The sequence below is a fragment of the Lutjanus erythropterus genome, chromosome 14 (genome assembly GCF_056507025.1).
Source record: "Lutjanus erythropterus isolate fLutEry1 chromosome 14, fLutEry1.hap2, whole genome shotgun sequence".
NCBI classification, from domain to species: Eukaryota; Metazoa; Chordata; class Actinopteri; order Lutjaniformes; family Lutjanidae; genus Lutjanus; species Lutjanus erythropterus.
The window spans coordinates 29364248-29386362 of record NC_139330.1 but is presented as its reverse complement, the minus strand read 5'-3'; the positions used below and the strand labels follow the sequence as shown (position 1 = coordinate 29386362).

The 22115-nt window shown below is 41.4% G+C and overlaps 9 non-coding genes across 9 annotated transcripts; 5 read left to right on the top strand and 4 right to left on the bottom strand.

Annotated features, from left to right (window-relative positions):
• Nucleotides 1-7034: 7034 nt before the first annotated feature.
• On the bottom strand, nucleotides 7035-7107 carry trnaa-agc (transfer RNA alanine (anticodon AGC)). The gene has a single exon. It is a non-coding gene; the product is annotated as a tRNA-Ala (tRNA).
• Nucleotides 7108-7219: 112 nt separating this feature from the next.
• On the top strand, nucleotides 7220-7301 carry trnas-gcu (transfer RNA serine (anticodon GCU)). The gene has a single exon. It is a non-coding gene; the product is annotated as a tRNA-Ser (tRNA).
• An 818-nt stretch (nucleotides 7302-8119) lies between these two features.
• Nucleotides 8120-8192, bottom strand: trnaa-agc (transfer RNA alanine (anticodon AGC)). Its single transcript has one exon. It is a non-coding gene; the product is annotated as a tRNA-Ala (tRNA).
• A 112-nt stretch (nucleotides 8193-8304) lies between these two features.
• On the top strand, nucleotides 8305-8386 carry trnas-gcu (transfer RNA serine (anticodon GCU)). The gene has a single exon. It is a non-coding gene; the product is annotated as a tRNA-Ser (tRNA).
• An 818-nt stretch (nucleotides 8387-9204) lies between these two features.
• On the bottom strand, nucleotides 9205-9277 carry trnaa-agc (transfer RNA alanine (anticodon AGC)). Its single transcript has one exon. It is a non-coding gene; the product is annotated as a tRNA-Ala (tRNA).
• Nucleotides 9278-9389: 112 nt separating this feature from the next.
• Nucleotides 9390-9471, top strand: trnas-gcu (transfer RNA serine (anticodon GCU)). The gene has a single exon. It is a non-coding gene; the product is annotated as a tRNA-Ser (tRNA).
• Nucleotides 9472-10323: 852 nt separating this feature from the next.
• On the bottom strand, nucleotides 10324-10396 carry trnaa-agc (transfer RNA alanine (anticodon AGC)). The gene has a single exon. It is a non-coding gene; the product is annotated as a tRNA-Ala (tRNA).
• Nucleotides 10397-10508: 112 nt separating this feature from the next.
• trnas-gcu (transfer RNA serine (anticodon GCU)) lies at nucleotides 10509-10590 on the top strand. Its single transcript has one exon. It is a non-coding gene; the product is annotated as a tRNA-Ser (tRNA).
• A 1037-nt stretch (nucleotides 10591-11627) lies between these two features.
• On the top strand, nucleotides 11628-11709 carry trnas-gcu (transfer RNA serine (anticodon GCU)). Its single transcript has one exon. It is a non-coding gene; the product is annotated as a tRNA-Ser (tRNA).
• The last annotated feature ends 10406 nt before the right edge of the window (nucleotides 11710-22115 follow it).

Here is a 22115-nt window from a genome sequence, read left to right as displayed (position 1 = left end):
TTAAGGCTGCAGGAAGATATTTACAGTGACCCAACCTACAGAACAGATTCATATCAGCGTAAATGTGCTGTTGTAATGTTTTGACGCATAAATCCAATTTCACTCACCGACCAAAGAATTTGTACAGTATTATGGGGGACCACCTTTGGTTATAAAGCACCTGCTTTTTGATGTTGTGGTGACTTAATGGGACCTTCTGGTTGTTTTTTCTTCTGATTGCATCTTTTTTGATTTAGCTAAAACAACTATCAACCTATGTAATTTTGCACTACATATTTTTATGTTGTATGTCAGAGAATTAATTTTTATCTATAAATAATGAAACTAGAGTTGTAGTTCCCTTGTGCTACATGCAAAACCCAACACACAGATAATTAATTAAATTCAGAATAGAACAGAATAAAATATAAAACAAAATAAAACAAGTCATTTACATATATACATATACATGCACACCCCCAGGAAATAATTCTGTGGTGCATTTTTTAAAGTTGCCCCAGGTTGAATGTACAGCAGCAACAAAATAGTGATGATAATATGGTCGACATCTTCACACAAAAAAATCCGCAACTGGTCCATCAGCTTTGACTGTGTTTGTGCACAAAGAATCATGGATGTAAACACAGAGTCCTCGCCGCCTCATCCTGCAGGAGTCTTTTCAGCTCAGAAGTGGTCCATGCGTCAAGGGCAACAGTTTGATACAGGGCATTGTGGCGCAGGTCTCGGTTGGATTTGGCCCAACAGTCTCTTGTTTTCCGTTTCTTGGCCCATTATCCAGGAGCAGCCTGAGGTCCAAGCTGGGTTAGCATGGCTCTTATCCCTGCTCACCTCCACTCCTCCAGGGAGGGTTTCTGTGGTGGTGCGTCCAGCTGTACTGGCCCCATGTTTGAAAGATGCCGTGTGCATCGTTGATGGTCTCAAGGTTCTCTTCTCTTTAATCTAAACCCCATGCTTCATTTTCCAATGTGTAGAGGTGTATTTCTGTCAGGTGTTTCAGCAGTGAAGGCAAAACAAATAATAGTGTAAAAGAGAAAAGTAGCAAAGTTGTTTCCACAGCAACTTATGCATGGGAGTGTTTGAGTATGGGGAAATACATTAAGTCATATCTCCCCCGAAATATTTTGTGTGAGTTTGTCTGGGGGTGTATTTTATATTACAGATCCAAGACAAAAGTGACAGAAGACTGGGACCAAGAGAAAGATATTCAATTATGTACAAATCAGTCTGCTATTTCAGCACCATGGACAGCGCCATAGACTTAATCAGTAGACCACTTTCCCTTTGGTGAGAGCTGAGGTTGGGGCAATTTGAACAAACCAACAAAACCCGCTAAGAAAATACGAGCTCTTCATTCACTCTGTCAGACCAACAGTGTTAATTGAAAAAGTTTGCACTAACCAGCGGGAGCAGACTGGCTGACCTGTACATCCTCACTCAATAGATGAATCTTCTTTTATCTTACTAAGCTGATTTAATGGTCTGTGAGTGACCGGCAGTGGCAGCTGGTATGTGATAAAATTTTTGATTCTGGCACTCAACAGTACCGCAAGATAACATTTTTTGCTTGGCTCTGTGGCCTACAACTCTGAGATGATCATATTTGCCTTGTTTTGCTCCCAGCTAACGCATGATGTAATCATGACGTTGGTGAATATACAACGGTTAGGCTACTGACATGGCATGGAGACTAACAGATTCAACTACACAACCCCTCTGCTCCTGCACTCTCTCTGCTACCAGGTGATGGAGAGCAGGGATGGCAGGTTAATGAGTGGAATGAATTTTGGTCATTTTACTAAAGAGGGGGATGGCATCCCCTGTCCAATCGTAAATTAACTACATCATCTCCTTGTCTGCTTTCTAGGCTGTCTTGTGCAGTAATATATATTCAAGAAATATTTCTTTTCAGTCATAGTCCCATTAGAAGATTTAATTTATTCAATGCCTCCCTTACATGGGGAGTCTTTTAAATCATTGTGCTATTAGAAAAACATTTGCGTGCCATGTGTTGTTCTTGAAAATATTGATAGTGGAACGGATTTATGATTATATTAGGCAATTAAGGCTTCACAAATTCTTCCAAGGCTGATCGCACAAACCAGGAAGGATCAGATGGCAGTGGGTTTCATTAATATGAAAATATTGTGTTGATTGTGTGCATCTGTTGCTCACATTTGCATGTACTCTGCTAGACCCAAATAAATCACATCTCTTTATTAATAAATCCCAAGGAAAATTGAGGTTGAACATGTGAGCTTCTGTCTTCGGAGCTTTGTGTTGATGATATGCTTTGGGTGCACCTATCAGCACTGGTGAGAACACACAGCTGTCTTACTCCCGGCTTATAATGAATTATGTAAATCTCTGTCTTTTGTGCTCATAATGATACACATAATGATCAGCAGGAGAATTAGACCGACTGCTCTCATGAGAATCAGAAGTAGCAAGCTCCAGTTCCCCAATTACAATCTGGTTCATGTTGGAATCTGAAGCAGAGAAACGTCACAAGACCCAGGCAGGAGCTGCTGTGCAAACAAGTGTCTATAAGCAAGAATTTTACTTCTGGGATCAATTAACTAAAACATCATTGTAAGTTTTTTACATTGTTTCCAGCAGATTGTTGATCTCGCCCATGAATATTTACAACATGTGTCGTCTTGCGTCTCTTTAGTTATGGCATTTAGTATTCGTTGAAAGTAAGCCATCAACATCTTTCTCATTCGTCTTTTCAAACATTTACAAAAATTACGGTAAAACTTAATTGGAGGGTGTGTCATTACACTGCCATAACCATGCCATGATACCAATCATGAACATGAAGGAGTCGCTATAAATGTGTTATTCAATCAGGTATGTCACTTTTAATGCAAAGCTGAGAGTCTGAACATAGCTTCTGAAACTGAAGGTGGCCAGATGGGAAATACAGTACCAGTGTTGTTTTCTTGCCAGCTAGCTTGACAGCTAACCAAGCTAACTAGCCAGCTATAGATAACAATGTCAAGCCACTTTCTAAGGTAATTTTGTTTGGTAGCCTTTGCTAGCTTGGACAGAGAGAGTTTGTGGAAGTTCCAAAAGTCTACAAAAGTCATATATTAACCAAGATTTCAATTAAATGTGTCATATTTCATCTTATATATTTTACAATGATTTTTGTCTCATCACGTCCTTTTTGTCTTTTATGTTGTTTCATTTTTGTTACGTCTTTTACATTGTTTTTCATTTGGTTATGTTTATTTTTTCTTGTCTATTGTGCATGAAGCGCATTGGTGGATACACCAAGGAATCGTTTTTTCTATGTGTTACTGTCCCATTCATTTAGCTTAAGATCGGTCTCAATGTAGGGAATGATGGAAATGGGAATGATGCAAAATAAAATTAACAATAATTTCTGTCAAATAGTTTAAAACTAAAGTAAGTAGCCTGTTTTGAAATCGTAAGGTCTATATAGAGACAGACATTTGTGTTAAAATAGTAAAAGTAAAAAGTTGTCAGAAAATACATGCTCAAGTAAAGTAGAGACACTTAAAAATTCTACTTAAGCACAGTAAGAAGGTATTTGTACTTTGTTACTTCCCACCTCAGTTAAGCCACATTGGGGAAGCTGCTAAATGTCGATCAGGTTGCATTTTGCATCAGTTGTAGAAAAGTGAGAAAAGGTGGATTCTGAAGAAAAGCACCGATGCTAAGATAAATCTAATTTCAATTTATAAGTCAGGATTCACTAACCAAACAGCAGAATCTGTCAAACACACTTTTAGAAGTTTATTTTAGCTTACATTTGACTCTAACAGCTGTTAATGCATCCTCAAATGTCAAACATACACAGCAGCAATTGGGGAAAATAATTATTGTGTCACATAGGTGTCTTGGGAAGCTTTATCTACGCATTTCAAAGTAGAAGGTCTCTTAATTGTAGAAGAAAAGTGGAAGTTGTCGTCTTCTTTATTGACCTGCTCCGTTCTGCATGTCAGACCTTTTAAAAACTGACGGCCTCCCTGCTTTTTAGCTCAGTTGATTAAATCCACCTTCTTGTTGGGAGAAATGGAAATATGAGGGCAGAAATTAATTCAATATCCCACCGCTTGTTGTATTTGTGATGAATGGGAGCGTTAAGATTTACCTTACTTGCCAAACACCCTCTACATTTTGCCATATTTTGCAGTGGTTGTGCGTCTCAGCTTTGATACGCTCAGGAACGCGCTGTCCTACTCCGCTGTTCCCCGCTGTGCTCTGAGCGGGTGTTTGTCCATATATATGTATGCAGATATCATGATGCATGTGTGGGTATGCATATGTCTGTTCAATGTAATCAGTGTGACCATGCCTTCCAATTTACTGCTTATATTTCAGTGTCACGACTGACATGCGGGGGAACAGTGTTCCAGTGGATGGAACCCAAATGCAGACGACAGATGAAGATGATTCAATCACTAAATGATCAAAACCAAGGGTAAAGGCTTACTGAATAGTGAAACAGGCAAGGGTCAAAACCGGGAAAGCAGTCCAACACAAGCAAACAGATCCGAGGGGGCAGGAGAAAATTCAAAGTTAAACAGGTATCTGGTACAAAAGATTGACACAATACAGATAAACAAGCCAGAAAGCAAAGACATGATGATAAAAAATTTAACATTCTTACATTCCAAAGATATGCCACAGTCATGTTAAGATGGAAAATCTCAATATATAGTAGCCCAGTATATTTTGATTTCAGTATGTCCTGCAATGTTATTTATGGAAGAAAAGAGAAAATGAAAAAAGGGAATGTAATAACTAAGATGCAAATATAACTTTATAGGTGAAAAGAACCAAGAATTCAGGCCACAGTGGGAGGGGAGTCGGGGAGGGTTGGGATAAAAAGTGTGCAAAGTAAAATTATGATCTAAGGAAGTGTAGAGGGAGGTTAGAATTTCATATTTTTTAATTTATTTTGTTTTTTATTATTATTGATATTTAAGTCCTGTGTGTAAGGCTGATTTAATGGGACACAAATTATTTGCCATATACACAGTAAATTTTACTTACTGTTGAAGTGCGGATTAGCATTTTTAGATTTTAAAGGGTTTGGCGAGTTTCTTTCCAACCTAAGAGGGTGTTCCAGTTGAGATTACCGACTGGGAACGCACCATTAGTCCTTATTACTAATGAACTGCAGGTGATCGCTTGTAAAGAATGATGAGTGTCTCTTTAAATATGACATTAAAATTCCTAAAATTGTTCAGGAAAGGCAGACACTGGGCTTCACTTAACAATGATAACTGTGACAACTAAACTTCTGAATTAGAATAACCTTACTTCAAAACTCCAAAGCACAGAAAAGCTCTTTTTTTCTATTTCTGGTAGTTCTTGATACAATCATCCTGCTGTAATGATCAAAGTGGGTAACTCAGTGTTCTCAGTGAGTCATAACCTTAGTTTCACACTAGTTATTGTAAACCTGTGACTGTGTGTGTGCTTGTGTGTGTGCTTAAGTGGGGGTTGGCAGACTGTCAGAGCAGGAAACGTGGCAAGACAAATGAGGGGGATCGTGGGTTCAAGCCCTGGGCCGCACACAGGCCTGATAGATGGGTGAAGACTGACTTAAAACGTCTGGGTTATTGATGGGCGCCCGCCGGCGCTAAAAATACATCGCAGCACTGACCTGAACAGATGCACATAAAACACATAGAAAGCCAAGCTGTTGAGCTTTCTTGCTTTCTCGCAAATTGAACTTTAAAATGCTGCGAACCTGATGATGTGATTTGGTTTTCAATTACAAGTCACCAAGGCTGTGTGTTTGTGTTTCTTCTCTTTGCACAAAGCAAGAACCTCATGCCAGAAGCACCATTCAATATACAACTCAGATTCAGGATTCAAGAATTAAGGCTTCTCATGAGGGCTGTTCCCTAAAAGTCGAAGATTAGAATCATCAGTCTGAGACCCTTCAGATTCTTCTAGTCAAGCATTTTTTTCCCTGTCAGTCAGTGTGCATTACAATAACAGAATGAAACAGATTGAAGCTTACAAAAATGCACTGGGACAACATTTCAGTGAGGAGTTACAAATACTAGCTAGAGCACTTCTTAAAATGAAATCCTGAAATTGGTTGGTTGGTAAACAACGTTCAGCTCTTGGTTTTAGCTGTATCATTGTACAAAGAGCAGTGCAATAGCATGACAGGCTGTAAACTTTACAAAAGAGTCTCAAAATCACCACAAAAACAAAATTAGGTGCAACGGAAGCAGAGGAGACTAATAGAAACGGAGTGCAGCTGATGCGCTGTTTGCCATTTAACCCCAGCGCACTGCAGAGAGCATGGGGCAGATAAAGCTTCCTTGTTTGCTTGTTTTTGCCACTAATAGACTCAGATTGTTGGTATAAATGTCTGATAACATTATGGAAAGGATTACAAAAGAAACAGCTGTTTTATCGCTCTCGTCAAACCAACCAGACTCCCTTTGCAAAGCTGTCATTTTTAACTTCATTGTGCTTAATTCAAACTTAACAGAAACAAAATAAAGCTCACCAAAACATCTTCGTTCATTTTTCTATTGTTCTGACAATCACCAGCTCTAGTTTGTTTGAAATATATCCTTTAATATATGGTGCAAAGGAATGTGCAAGGTAGGTGACACACTGCAGTGTGATTTTATACCTGAACTATATGAAAACACACACTTTTACTTTCATTTTTTCAGTTCACCATTTATTGGCTTGAATATCATAAAAACAAAATTGCCAAAGCATCAAGATAATATATTAACAGTAATGTTAAGATGAAGAAAGTCCCATGTATGAGAGGAAGAACCACTGTCAAGGATTCACACTCAAGTCGAGGCAAGTCAAGCTTCTTTGGAAATTTGACAGCCCGTAAACTGGAGCGCACCGTAAGGAAGTAAGCTCACTGGCTTCATTTCGGGTTGTGACAGGAGCCTGTAACGCCACCAACTGACTACACTGACAGTGTGTTGAACACGTCCTTCTACTGTTTGCCTTGTGTCTCGCTGGTTTTCCCTCCTTACCTCCACCAGGGAGGACAGTAAAGGAAAGCCTTGTGGAGAATGCGGGCATCGATCCCGCTACCTCTCGCATGCTAAGCGAGCGCTCTACCATTTGAGCTAATTCCCCCTGTGAAGAAGGGCGTCCTGCATTGCAAGAAAGGTTGGCTTAGCTGACTTCAACTTTGTTTGCACGCATTAGAACTGGCTGGGCGGTCACTTGGAAGTCAAAGGTGCCAAACGACGAGGTGGCCGAGTGGTTAAGGCGATGGACTGCTAATCCATTGTGCTCTGCACGCGTGGGTTCGAATCCCATCCTCGTCGCAGCTTGGTGGCTTTAATCTCCCATCTTTACATATTAATAAGCAAACGTGCTCTTGCTAACATTCTGCACTTGTCCCAAACAAGCACCTCCTGAATGAAACCTTCGTTAAGGGGGCCGTCTGTCTTTCCAGTTCGTGTCTCTTTTTCAGGCAAGCACAATGACGGCCCTGCGGCCAAACTTGCTGGATTATGGCAAACGGCCAGCGGCCTTGGCTTCCAGACTTCGACCGTACACTGGGTGGTTTAGGTCACCCGAGAAAAGGCACTGAATTCACTCCTGGGGCAGACAGTCTGAAGATAAGCGACCCGGACTCCACAGCGTTGCCAGCTGAGTTCCACGCTGTTGCTGTGTGGTTGTGGCGATCCTGGTGCGACTTTGTGATGTGCAAAGGAGGCCAAAGAAGGCAGGAACGACAGCCATTCTCGCACGATGGTCTCGTTACCACAGCAAGGGACCGGGCGCTATGAATGGCTTCGATGACGCGCCACAGAGGTTAAATCCCTGGGATGCCCTACCAGTCATTTACAGCTGACGAAGTCCCATATATGAGAGGAAGAACCACTGTCAAAGATCCACACTCAAGTCGAGGCACGTCGCCCTCCCACGAAGCTTCTTTGGAAATTTGACAGCCCGTAAACTGGAGCGCACCGTAAGGAAGTTAGCTCACTGGCTTCATTTCGGGTTGTGACAGGAGCCTGTAACGCCACCAACTGACTACACTGACAGTGTGTTCAACACGTCCTTCCACTGTTTGCCTTGTGTCTCGCTGGTTTTCCCTCCTTACCTCCACCAGGGAGGACAGTAAAGGAAAGCCTTGTGGAGAATGCGGGCATCGATCCCGCTACCTCTCGCATGCTAAGCGAGCGCTCTACCATTTGAGCTAATTCCCCCTGTGAAGAAGGGCGTCCTGCATTGCAAGAAAGGTTGGCTTAGCTGACTTCAACTTTGTTTGCACGCATTAGAACTGGCTGGGCGGTCACTTGGAAGTCAAAGGTGCCAAACGACGAGGTGGCCGAGTGGTTAAGGCGATGGACTGCTAATCCATTGTGCTCTGCACGCGTGGGTTCGAATCCCATCCTCGTCGCAGCTTGGTGGCTTTAATCTCCCATCTTCACGTATTAATAAGCAAACGTGCTCTTGCTAACATTCCGCACTTGTCCCAAACAAGCACCTCCTGAATTAAATCTTCGTTAAGGGGGCCGTCTGTCTTTCCAGTTCGTGTCTCTTTTTCAGGCAAGCACAATGACGGCCCTGCGGCCAAACTTGCTGGATTATGGCAAACGGCCAGCGGCCTTGGCTTCCAGACTTCGACCGTACACTGGGTGGTTTAGGTCACCCGAGAAAAGGCACTGAATTCACTCCTGGGGCAGACAGTCTGAAGATAAGCGACCCGGACTCCACAGCGTTGCCAGCTGAGTTCCACGCTGTTGCTGTGTGGTTGTGGCGATCCTGGTGCGACTTTGTGATGTGCAAAGGAGGCCAAAGAAGGCAGGAACGACAGCCATTCTCGCACGATGGTCTCGTTACCACAGCAAGGGACCGGGCGCTATGAATGGCTTCGATGACGCGCCACAGAGGTTAAATCCCTGGGATGCCCTACCAGTCATTTACAGCTGACGAAGTCCCATATATGAGAGGAAGAACCACTGTCAAAGATCCACACTCAAGTCGAGGCACGTCGCCCTCCCACGAAGCTTCTTTGGAAATTTGACAGCCCGTAAACTGGAGCGCACCGTAAGGAAGTTAGCTCACTGGCTTCATTTCGGGTTGTGACAGGAGCCTGTAACGCCACCAACTGACTACACTGACAGTGTGTTCAACACGTCCTTCCACTGTTTGCCTTGTGTCTCGCTGGTTTTCCCTCCTTACCTCCACCAGGGAGGACAGTAAAGGAAAGCCTTGTGGAGAATGCGGGCATCGATCCCGCTACCTCTCGCATGCTAAGCGAGCGCTCTACCATTTGAGCTAATTCCCCCTGTGAAGAAGGGCGTCCTGCATTGCAAGAAACGTTGGCTTAGCTGACTTCAACTTTGTTTGCACGCATTAGAACTGGCTCGGCGGTCACTTGGAAGTCAAAGGTGCCAAACGACGAGGTGGCCGAGTGGTTAAGGCGATGGACTGCTAATCCATTGTGCTCTGCACGCGTGGGTTCGAATCCCATCCTCGTCGCAGCTTGGTGGCTTTAATCTCCCATCTTTACATATTAATAAGCAAACGTGCTCTTGCTAACATTCTGCTCTTGCTAACATTCTGCTCTTGCTAACATTCTGCACTTGTCCCAAACAAGCACCTCCTGAATGAAACCTTCGTTAAGGGGGCCGTCTGTCTTTCCAGTTCGTGTCTCTTTTTCAGGCAAGCACAATGACGGCCCTGCGGCCAAACTTGCTGGATTATGGCAAACGGCCAGCGGCCTTGGCTTCCAGACTTCGACCGTACACTGGGTGGTTTAGGTCACCCGAGAAAAGGCACTGAATTCACTCCTGGGGCAGACAGTCTGAAGATAAGCGACCCGGACTCCACAGCGTTGCCAGCTGAGTTCCACGCTGTTGCTGTGTGGTTGTGGCGATCCTGGTGCGACTTTGTGATGTGCAAAGGAGGCCAAAGAAGGCAGGAACGACAGCCATTCTCGCACGATGGTCTCGTTACCACAGCAAGGGACCGGGCGCTATGAATGGCTTCGATGACGCGCCACAGAGGTTAAATCCCTGGGATGCCCTACCAGTCATTTACAGCTGACGAAGTCCCATATATGAGAGGAAGAACCACTGTCAAAGATCCACACTCAAGTCGAGGCACGTCGCCCTCCCACGAAGCTTCTTTGGAAATTTGACAGCCCGTAAACTGGAGCGCACCGTAAGGAAGTTAGCTCACTGGCTTCATTTCGGGTTGTGACAGGAGCCTGTAACGCCACCAACTGACTACACTGACAGTGTGTTCAACACGTCCTTCCACTGTTTGCCTTGTGTCTCGCTGGTTTTCCCTCCTTACCTCCACCAGGGAGGACAGTAAAGGAAAGCCTTGTGGAGAATGCGGGCATCGATCCCGCTACCTCTCGCATGCTAAGCGAGCGCTCTACCATTTGAGCTAATTCCCCCTGTGAAGAAGGGCGTCCTGCATTGCAAGAAACGTTGGCTTAGCTGACTTCAACTTTGTTTGCACGCATTAGAACTGGCTCGGCGGTCACTTGGAAGTCAAAGGTGCCAAACGACGAGGTGGCCGAGTGGTTAAGGCGATGGACTGCTAATCCATTGTGCTCTGCACGCGTGGGTTCGAATCCCATCCTCGTCGCAGCTTGGTGGCTTTAATCTCCCATCTTTACATATTAATAAGCAAACGTGCTCTTGCTAACATTCTGCTCTTGCTAACATTCTGCTCTTGCTAACATTCTGCACTTGTCCCAAACAAGCACCTCCTGAATGAAACCTTCGTTAAGGGGGCCGTCTGTCTTTCCAGTTCGTGTCTCTTTTTCAGGCAAGCACAATGACGGCCCTGCGGCCAAACTTGCTGGATTATGGCAAACGGCCAGCGGCCTTGGCTTCCAGACTTCGACCGTACACTGGGTGGTTTAGGTCACCCGAGAAAAGGCACTGAATTCACTCCTGGGGCAGACAGTCTGAAGATAAGCGACCCGGACTCCACAGCGTTGCCAGCTGAGTTCCACGCTGTTGCTGTGTGGTTGTGGCGATCCTGGTGCGACTTTGTGATGTGCAAAGGAGGCCAAAGAAGGCAGGAACGACAACCATTCTCACATGATGGTCTCGTTACCACAGCAAGGGACCGGGCGCTATGAATGGCTTCGATGATGCGCCGCAGAGGTTAAATCCCTGGGATGCCCTACCAGTCATTTACAGCTGACGAAGTCCCATGTATGAGAGGAAGAACCACTGTCAAGGATCCACACTCAAGTCGAGGCACGTCGCCCTCCCACGAAGCTTCTTTGGAAATTTGACAGCCCGTAAACTGGAACGCACCGTAAGGAAGTTAGCTCACTGGCTTCATTTCGGGTTGTGACAGGAGCCTGTAACGCCACCAACTGACTACACTGACAGTGTGTTGAACACGTCCTTCTACTGTTTGCCTTGTGTCTCGCTGGTTTTCCCTCCTTACCTCCACCAGGGAGGACAGTAAAGGAAAGCCTTGTGGAGAATGCGGGCATCGATCCCGCTACCTCTCGCATGCTAAGCAAGCGCTCTACCATTTGAGCTAATTCCCCCTGTGAAGAAGGGCGTCCTGCATTGCAAGAAAGGTTGGCTTAGCTGACTTCAACTTTGTTTGCACGCATTAGAACTGGCTGGGCGGTCACTTGAAAGTCAAAGGTGCCAAACGACGAGGTGGCCGAGTGGTTAAGGCGATGGACTGCTAATCCATTGTGCTCTGCACGCGTGGGTTCGAATCCCATCCTCGTCGCAGCTTGGTGGCTTTAATCTCCCCTCTTTACGTATTAATAAGCAAACGTGCTCTTGCTAACATTCCGCAGTTGTCCTAAACAAGCGCCTCTTGGTGGCATTAACTTACTTTTCATTTACTCCAAATAAAGACAGCATAACATGAATAAAATGCAAGTTGTTCATGTGAGACAAAGCTGTAAATTTCAGGATTCTCACCTTTAAAATAAGTTTCAATACAGAAGACGTGCATCATTGAGGAAAGTAAGGTGTAGTAATTTGTAGTGTATGTGAATGTCAAATTGTGTGAGACGTAAATTATTTCACTGGCTGTATACGTGTTTTGATTTTGTGACAAAGATGTGATAATTAGTCCGTCAAAATATTATACAAAGACAGTAGAAGTTATTTTACATACTGTAATATCATATCATCTGCATGTTGATATGGTCTATTATTTGTGACTTCCAATCTTTTCTTAATAATGGAAATGGTGATGTTACAAATTCTCATAGAAATCAAAGTATTGAGATCTTTTAGTTAAGTAAAAGTAGCAGTATCATACCGTGAAATTCCATGTAAAAGTCCTGTATCAAAAAAGCACCAAAATTTCCAAAAGAATGCTCTATTTATGAATTATGTACATTTAAAACAGATAAGAATTATAATAATAATTATTATTATTATATGTGTACAATAGAAGCGGAGCAAATTTAAATGACTTTATATACTGCTGGGTACCTTAACCTTGAATAATATGATTTATTACTTTTTATTATTAAGTGTGTAAAATAAATGTAGTGGAATATAGAGAACAATATCTACCTCCAAAATGTAGTGTAGTAGAAGGACAAGTATCATAAAATGAAGATACTCAAATAAAGTACCTCAAAATTATGTGAGAACTGGAGTAGATGTATTAAATTATATTCCAACACTGCTGTTCAGAAAAATGATCTGCACTAGTGCTGTGTGCTGAATAAGCTAACACATTCTTACTCACGATTCATCAAATACAGCAGCTTGTGGCTCTGTGCATCAAACTAGTGATGGGAATTCTGGCTCTTTTTAGCGAGCTGGTTCTTTTGGCTCGGCTCCCTAAAAAGAGCCGGCTCTTTCGGCTCCCAAGTGGCTCCTCAGATTTTTTGTTGCTCAAATTAATTTATTACCCAAAATAATGTAAAATGAATTACTAATGTAAAAAACATACATTATATCAAATGTTTATTATTTATATGGCTTTATTTATACATATCAACATACTCAACACGGAGGAGAGTACTACAATATTAAGCAGAGTGCTTAATTTTGACAACAAACACCACATATTATATTAATTACCAATTTTCTGGCAGCGACTTTGTGTGGCATTTGAAATGACTTGTGTAAAAACAATGTAAATGTGGACGGCTGTAGGAAGCTGTCGCAGCTCACACAGACGTTGTTTTGCACGTCTATGATGGACGTGGTAAGTGCAAAGTTAGCACGACCCACTGAGCCACTATAGCCACCTGTAATTTGAAACCTTTGATAATTTACAGGTGAAAAAGTGAAAAAATCCAATGGTGGATTGATGTGATGTTCTTTACATTAAAACACTTGGAACAGACTAAACCACAAACACACATACTGATACATAATTTTTAAAAAAGAGAGGAAAATGGTTGATGGTTTGTGATAGAAACATATAAAAACTTTGTGTTAACAACCAAGATGAAAAGATAAATACTTTAAACCTGACTGACACTCACACACACAGAAGGCACACACTGAAACATGTACTTGTAAAATACAGGCTTGCGCATATACCTTCTGACACACAGATACACAATGAGAACATATGACACACAGACACACAAACACCTTCTAGCTTATTCAATTAACTTGGTGCGTGTATGTGTGTGAAGAGGGCAAGGGGTCACATTGAGGGGCTATTATTGTCTTTTCTAAGGACACACACACACAGCCACACACTGTACAGACTCTCATTTACACAGGCATGCGCATATCGGAGTAATCGCTGTCACACACACACACTCGCACGCTCAGAGGGAGCATAGGTTAGCTACTGAACTGTAGAGGGGTTCAGTGAACTCTGACTGTTAATAACAAGAGTTCACGTCAGATTTCATTTCCTGCGTGACTCTTTGCCCTTCCTCTGTCACTTTTTCCTTTTCTCCCCTTTCCTCCAGGATTTTCTCCTCTTTATTTCTTCATTACTCATCGTCTGTAGTGAATCCTCCACCTGCAATTTTTACCTATTGTCCGTTTTTCACTGAGTTACTTACAAACCCCAATTCCAAAAAGTTGGGATGCTGTGTAAAACGTTAATAAACACATGATTCAATGATTTGTAAATACATTTTCAACCTATATTTAATTGAATACAGAACAAAAATAAGATAATTAAAGTCCAAGCATATTAACTTAACTGTTTTTTTCAGCTGGGATAAGGATAAGTAGTTACAGACAATGGATGGATGGAACACTCAAGCATTTGGAAACTATTTAAACTGCTAAACCTCCCATTTCTGTAAGGTTTTTGATGCACCTGAGGGAGATAAATACAAATCAAAAAGTTTCCATGTTGCAGCAACCTGAAACTGATCAAAACTTTTATAAATTTAAACTCCTGTTAATCAAGTTTGAGCAACTAAACAAAATGATTTGGCAATCGTCCTTGCATAAAGGTGAATAAAATAAATGATTATTACCTTCACTTTAGCACTGACATCTCTCTTTATGCACAAATGAGTTAGGCTTTTAACCATTTAATAGAAAAAGTGAGAAATGTTGAATCATAAGTTACCAGCAAATTAAGTGCAGATCATGTGACTGATGAAAGCCACCTGTTTCTGAGGCAAAAACACAACCTGGGTCATCATGTAAAACAAGCATGCATACACACACACACACACACACCTATTTATGGAATCTTTTCCCAGTCAGAAGGAAGATGTTATTCTGTGATTTCTCCATCTGACTCTATGCCTTATGAAGTTATTGGTAATAAAGTGGGTCGAAGTGTCGTGGCTGAGGAAGCCAATTATCTCCTCCCATCCTCTGAGACGTGTCTTTAATTATCAACTTTTTATAACTCCGGTCTTAATGATATAGCCAACGGTGTCTATGTCTCTGTCTCACCATTGTCTCTCTGTCTGGATTTCTTTGTCTGTGATTTGATAACTCTGTTTAATGAATCTGCCAGCGGGGTGTGCCTCTGAACCCGACACTCTAACCTTATTTCAACATGTATCTGTCCCTGTGCACTCAAAGAAATGAATACTAATCATCTAAAAAACAAAAAAAAAAAAATTACCTTGATAACTGTCCACATTTAAAAGAACGGTCAGAGTTAAAAATATGAATAATAAACTGACTGAAATATCTGGCCCTTAAATTGCTGGAAGCAAATAATCATTTGACGGTAATGGAAGATAAAATAAAAATGTGTCTCTCTGGCAGTATGAACACATATTGCATAAATTTCCATTTATTCCTTCAATCGTTTTCGATTATGCTCCATTTAATGTGATTCCAAAAATAATGCCTTGTGTAAGCTACAATTACCTAATCCAATTTGACGGAAATTTGTGAAATGTGAAATCTTACAATTTTTGTCTCTCGAATGGAATCTAAAATTTAGGAGGGTGATGTTTACAGAGATGCAAGTCTTTCTATATTTTTTTTCAATGCAGATAAATCAAAAATAAATGTTTCAGCTTCACAAGGCATGAAGCTTAGGAAGAAGCCATCACAAGGAATACTTTTGAGGTTGACAGACTAATAGTGGAAAGTTGCTTAGACAAACCCATGTTTAAAATGCCCGTCAGACATGTTTTAAAGTAAAAATACTCTGAAGGATAAATACTCCAATACTAGGTTAGACTTTACATTAATGTGCCTGTAATAAGTATTGGTTAACAGGTAACAAAGCCCTCATAAGAGGCACAGTAATATTAGTGTGTATTAGCAAGAATGTATGTGTTAATAATAGTGTAATAAACATGTGTGTTGTTAGGTGATAAGGCATTTATAACCGCTTATGAGAAACATAATATTTTAATTATAGACTGATAACACATGTTATTAAAGCTTTATGAGTGCTCATAATTGTTTATAATAGCATTATAAACACATTTACTGAGTTGAATTGAATTACCCATCATGTCATTGTTAAAAAGCTTTTGCCTTTGCAAACCAAACCAACCAAATTATGTTTTGTGACAGAAAGTTTCTTGTCAGAATGTGTCACCTGTCTGTAAGTAGACTCTGTTTCCTATTAGGGTTGTGAATTTTGTGCATTTTTCTTAACTGACAGTTGAAAATGCCGACAATTGATTATTCGAATTAATAAGTAATAGGAGACAAAACACACATTTTCATACCTACATTCAGTCCTAGTACTCCATTGTTTCAGTATCACTTTCAGGGTACTGGTGTTGGTTCTAATATTTTAAACTGTGGTTGCATCTTTATAACCAAAGGTGTTCATAAGCATGCTGGGAGTCTTTGTCAGATATTACTTACAGGGTCTTTAAAATTAAACTGGCGCAAGAGACATATAAAGAAAAAAGCACAACCCATATTGCCTCCTATCTGAGTTTGTTTACTGCTATCAGAAATACCATGTGCATGTTAAAAAGTCAGACTATAAACAAAGTTAACATTCAGCCCGACACACCGGAGGCTCTGTGATGACATCCTCGTTCACTCACCTCACAACTGGCGGATGTAAAGGTAAAAATGTCAAAGACATACTGCTGACACATGGCTAAGACATACACAGGTGCATACAGAAAGTGAGATATTAAAAAGGAACCCAGAAAAGAGCGCTCTGCGGAGCTGTCGACCTGTCGATTTCTTGTCAAGTGGAAGTCGATGCAAAATATGAAATTCTCAGATTATTTTCCTTCTTAACCTCTCCATCTTTTCTGAGTTGCTCTCGACGTCCCACTTGACAGACGACTGTAATTGGCCTTTGATGTTCAGAAATCAGCCAAACAGACAGCAGAAGGATTCAAATGTTGCCAAAAAGAATGATGAATGACCCCGGCAGACAAAGTGTGATGAGATGTTACGGTGATTCAGAGCTCAGTCTGTGCTGAAAATCATCTGCCGCAGTTCATGTGAGCAAGACTTGCAAAGGACTCTTCAGCACGGCATCTAAATACAGGAAAACACAAAACTTATGATGCGGGAATTCGTGAGTAGTCATCCTGCAAGCCATTTTGGTCTTCATCCAAAGTTTAAGAGGTCAACAGAAGGCAAATCATTTTGGTTTACCAACACTTTACAGTTGTATAGAGCTATTCTTTATCAGTGCCAGATATCAAAGTGTGATGCTTGGAAAACCATTTATTGAAACGCTCCAAACAATAAGATGTTGTGGTTAATAAAGAAAGAACGCCAAGTCAGTCCCTTGGCTTCTGTGACCAAAACAGCGGGAGACATGTAAGGAGCTGCCTTACATTTTACTGCCTCGGTCCTGGCACCTGAAGTCAAATTATCTTGGCAATGAGAAGTGGCAGCGTAATCAAAGTACAGTTAGACATCTGGACTGTGGGCAGCAGCTAGAGTCAACACACGGAGAAGAGTCTCTTAACCAGCGTTGATTTGCCATTATCCCTCTGATGCTGATCAGCAATTGTGATTCACAGCAGCATCCTGCTTATTATCATTTCATCTCTTGAAATTTAATTTTGTGTTTGGAATATCTCCTTTAGAGGTTTCCCTTACTGTGCAAGGAACTTAAAGGTACACACCAGAAAAACCTATGTTTTTAATTTCAAAGGAGGCACTGAGAAGTTTCTATTCTAGCTCAGTTATGGATGTCTAGCAGCACCTTTATGATATGAGAACTTGGCAAAATGTACTATTCACAATTGTTGACGATATTTTGTGAATAATTATCAAATATTATGTTATTAATACTGTCATATGATAACTTTTTATTCCTCTGGAATATATTTTATTAAATCATCCTATTATGCTTTTGGCCCACTGGAGATTTTAGCTTGTGTGCTAAGAGGTTATGGTTTAGTTTGGAGCTATTGGCTACACCATGGTTGACGTGCACCCTATGAGGAAAACCTGTACATTCAATTAGGTCATGTGCAAATATATAATTTGGTGATGGCAAAAAGTGTGATTGGTCAGTTTGTGTTGACCTGCAGCAACTCACGAGTGATATATCTGTTCCTGTGTTGCCTAAAAAGAAATATTATGAAAGAATGAAAGATCGAATATAAAGAATCAAAGGACAGTACAGCCTGACCGCTGACCTTTGATGCTAAGATCTGTGCTGGCAGATCTACAACAGGACTGCTTCTACAGATGAACACATTTACCCCTGGAAGCTGTCTCATACACCCAGCTGTATCTGTTGGCAGCTATTGCCTTGCTCATGGGCACCTCATAAGTGACAATGAAGGAAGAGAAAGTGATGCTTTTTCACTAAAAATATATGAAACACCTCAGAAAGCTTACTAAAGGTCTGAAGTTGCAACAGGATTTCACTTTTGAAAGAAAATGGGTGTAATTTGGCCTCAGTCTTGACTTGTCTGTACATTTCTCTCCCAGCTCATTGCTGTCTGACGGCATCCAGCCGCTCTGAAGAGTCCCCGGTTCAAGCTGCCACCAGCAGAAACACAAGCTCTCAGACGCTCTCGAAGAAACTCTCTGGCCCTGCAGTCTGACATTATGTGATGATACGTGTCAGTCTCTGTGTCTCCCTGGCTGTCTCTCCAGCTCCTTGGCTCTGTCCTGTAGAAGGAAGCGACTGAGAGATTATTCATTGCAGGATAATGACAGTACAGCAGCGCAAGTGCCAGAGGCTCTTGATAGACTGCCAGACAGAGCAGTCTGCATCTGTGTGTGCGTGTGTTGATAATAGTTTACCAGGCAGAATGACTGTCTGAAAGAGTTGGAAGTGTCTCTGGCTGCACTTGAACATGATTTGGAGCTCATTCAGACTCAATTTGCTGCAGAGAAAGCGGAGAAAGAGAGCAGGAGAAAAAGACGGAGTAGCAAAAAATGACGGATGAAAAGCAACAGAGAGACAGGTAGAGAGTGGAAGAAAAAAGACAGCAGGTGTATTTGCACATTCTTCATATATGACTGGTTAAACAGAGGGAAGTGCTTATCAGACACGAGCGATGCATCCTTCAAGGGCATGTTGAAATAACATCGACCCTCACTGGCTTCAGCCGTCCTGCTCTTCCTGTCGTTGTCTCTGATTTCTTGAGACAAAACAATCAGGTCCAGTTTTTCATCTTTTCCGAGCAGTAAGAAAAAAAATCTTACATTACCTTTCTAAAGAATAAAAAATCATAAATACAGACGACCTTTTTCACACTTTTCCGCTCATGGCCTTTCACTTTTTCCCCTCCCAATGCACTTTGGAAGATGGTGAAGTTGCACGAGAAACCCCTACATTGCTTCTACAAGTACAGATACACAGTGTATATGACCATGATGAATAATTGCACTCTTCACTAACAAAAGGCTGTGATCCAAACATCATTTAAATAAGAATGTGGGATTTGCAGACAAACACTACTACATTTTCTTTCGCAGTGTTTCTTTTGTGTTGGTCATTTCCTGCCAGATTTTACTTTTTTTTGTCAAATCCTGGTACAGTATGATATGCTAATTATACAACTCTGGGTATCCAGAAAAACAAAACTTCCCTTCTCTTGTTTGCAGTCCAATGTGGTGCCTCAAATAATTCCTGTCGATGCTATAATGCCACTGGACACGGCCCGTAGAGGTCACTGAATTTGGAGATTATTTTAGACCTTTCAATGAAGTCAAACTTTGGGCCAAAACCTGGGGGGAAATATCAAGGCAAAGCTCTTTAACACAACTTCAATAATGGCCTTGATTATTTATTTTAAAAGGCCCGTCCCTCACTGCCTACAAGCGGACAGATCTTTCTGATGCTGTGCAGGGAATTTGATGTAACCTTGTCTACTCTTATCTATGTCAACATTTTTTCTGAGAAATTCTGCTCTCACTAACTTAACTTTGCTCTTTGTTCTTTTTTATAAATGAGAAGTTATCATGGATGACTTCTCTGCCTTTGTCAGTCGTGCACACACGCATACACCTTACTTACTACCTTACCTTACTATACCTGTGAGGACCCTCAGACATTGTGCAGTCGCTTCACCACGTAAGCTCCATTTCTAGTTTTATCTTCAACATGGCTGCAATGATCAGTGTGTCAAAAGTGCCATCATTTGTCCATGACCGTCCACTTGCAGCCACAATGTGTGAATACTTCCTCTCCTAATATAATATAAGCAAAAGAACATGCACATTCTTCGTCCATTTTTGGACTGCAGTATATCCAAGCCGTTATGCTAGCCTAAACCTTTTTCTCACCTTGACCCTAAAAAAAGCACTTAAATAAACATCATTTGTAATATCAGTCAAAACACGTCACAAAACAGTTATTCCTAACCCACTCACTGCCATCTTTGCTATCCAGGTCATGAAACGAATGCAATCACATTTGCCTCCTCGCTGGCCCGACGAATCATTTTGTGTAATTTGTAGGCAAGTGGCCCCCTTTCTTTACTCAGTGCGTCCAGGAGGTATCGCTAATGCTGAAGCTAGAAAAAATTACATTTGCTGTGTGTTGCTCATACCAGAAATTTGTAGGAACATGGTCCCCATTTATTAGTTATACTAAGGTGCTTACATTCTCAACAAAACATAATTGAAACTCATCTGTAAAGTGGTTAATTGAATGCTGATGATGTTCCTATTAAGAGGTCTGGCTTGAAATATATTACTTTAGCTATAGAGTATGTTTTGTCTTTTTTGTTTTTTAAATCTGAATTGTTTTGTATGTCCATTACCATTGTCATTACTGGTTTTAGGGGGTGGAAAAGTGAATACATATGTACCTATACAACATCATATACGGTATAGTGACAAATATTAATAATAAGAAGTAAACGAAGATATTCATAATTAGATATTTTTGCACAAATGTTCAGCCCTACTTGCAGCATATATTTGTTTGAGGGGAAACAAGCAGCTTATGCACACATGAGCACACACCACTCACGTATAAACAGTCACCTTTGCCAGAAAATGCTCTCATTTTGTATCAGTCACATGTCAAGACGTGTGAGACCATACACACACAGTCACACACGCCGTCCTTGTGAGGAAGGTCAGGGCAGCCATCCCTGCTGTGTGTATGAAAAGTATAAATAATAAACGGGGGATAATGTATGGTAAGCAAAACATCTGAGCAGGCCAACAACAGCTTCCCTACCCTTCTCTCTCATTTCCTTTTTCTCCTTATCTCTCTGTTTCTGACACTCCTCCACCTCTATCTCCCTCTGTCTGCCCTCATATTCTTCCTTCGTCCTCTCACCTTCATCTTCATCTGTTTTTCCTTTCCTCTCTTTCTCCCTCACAGCCTCTGGGTGCGAGGGTAGAGGGTGAATGTAGTGACATCACCTCCTTTAACCCTTCAGCAACCCCATGTTGCCTCCTTATCTTTTCATACAACACACATTGCATTATTCATTACGACACCGCACATACACACACATATAGATAGGAAAAAAGAAGGTTGGGGGAAAAGAACAAGAAGCAGATGGGAGGAGGAGGAAGAGGGGAAGAAAGGAGACTTGTGGCTTGTGTTCGTACATCAAGCGTCCACCTCTGGTGATCCTTCATTATGATACTTTCATGTAAGTTAGCTGTACTCGACACACAAAACGCACACACAATAGAATACACTCTGTGGCATACATCAGAAACGACAAGAAAAGGGGAGGAAAAAAGGAAAGAGGGACTCTCTGTCCCTGATTGCAGATTAATAATGCAACACGTACATGACTTCTGTAGCTTTCCCCACATCGCGTACATTAAAAAATACTTTATTCCAGCTCATTCATTACTACACTGCTGGGAAGTCTAGGGTTACAGATAACACGATTAATAAAAAAGAAAGCAAGCTGGATATTGAGATATGAAAACCAGTAACCATGTAATTAGAAATGCATCAAACAAACAAATACAGTTAGAATAAAGGAAAATAATGACCTTTATATTCGATGGCTGTAGAACTGATTGCATGCAAAAGAAAATGTTAACTCACCATTATCACCTCTGGATGCTGATCTCTGTCTGGAAATGTTTGTGATCTTTTGTGATGCTTCCTGTAATTTAGTTTATGAAAATTAAGTTTTGTTTTAGGCGGTTAGTCTGTAAATCACTGTTGTTCCTGCTTGTACAAATTTTTTCTATTTCAAAGTGCAACATCTGGCAAAAGGTGGTAGGGAACTATGTTTCCACGCACACTTGCTATTTTGGTTGATGCAGGTGCAGCAGTGTTGTATCCAAAACGGCTGTGTGAAGCCTAAGGTGTGGAGATTAATAGGTTCTCAACCAGTGTGATTA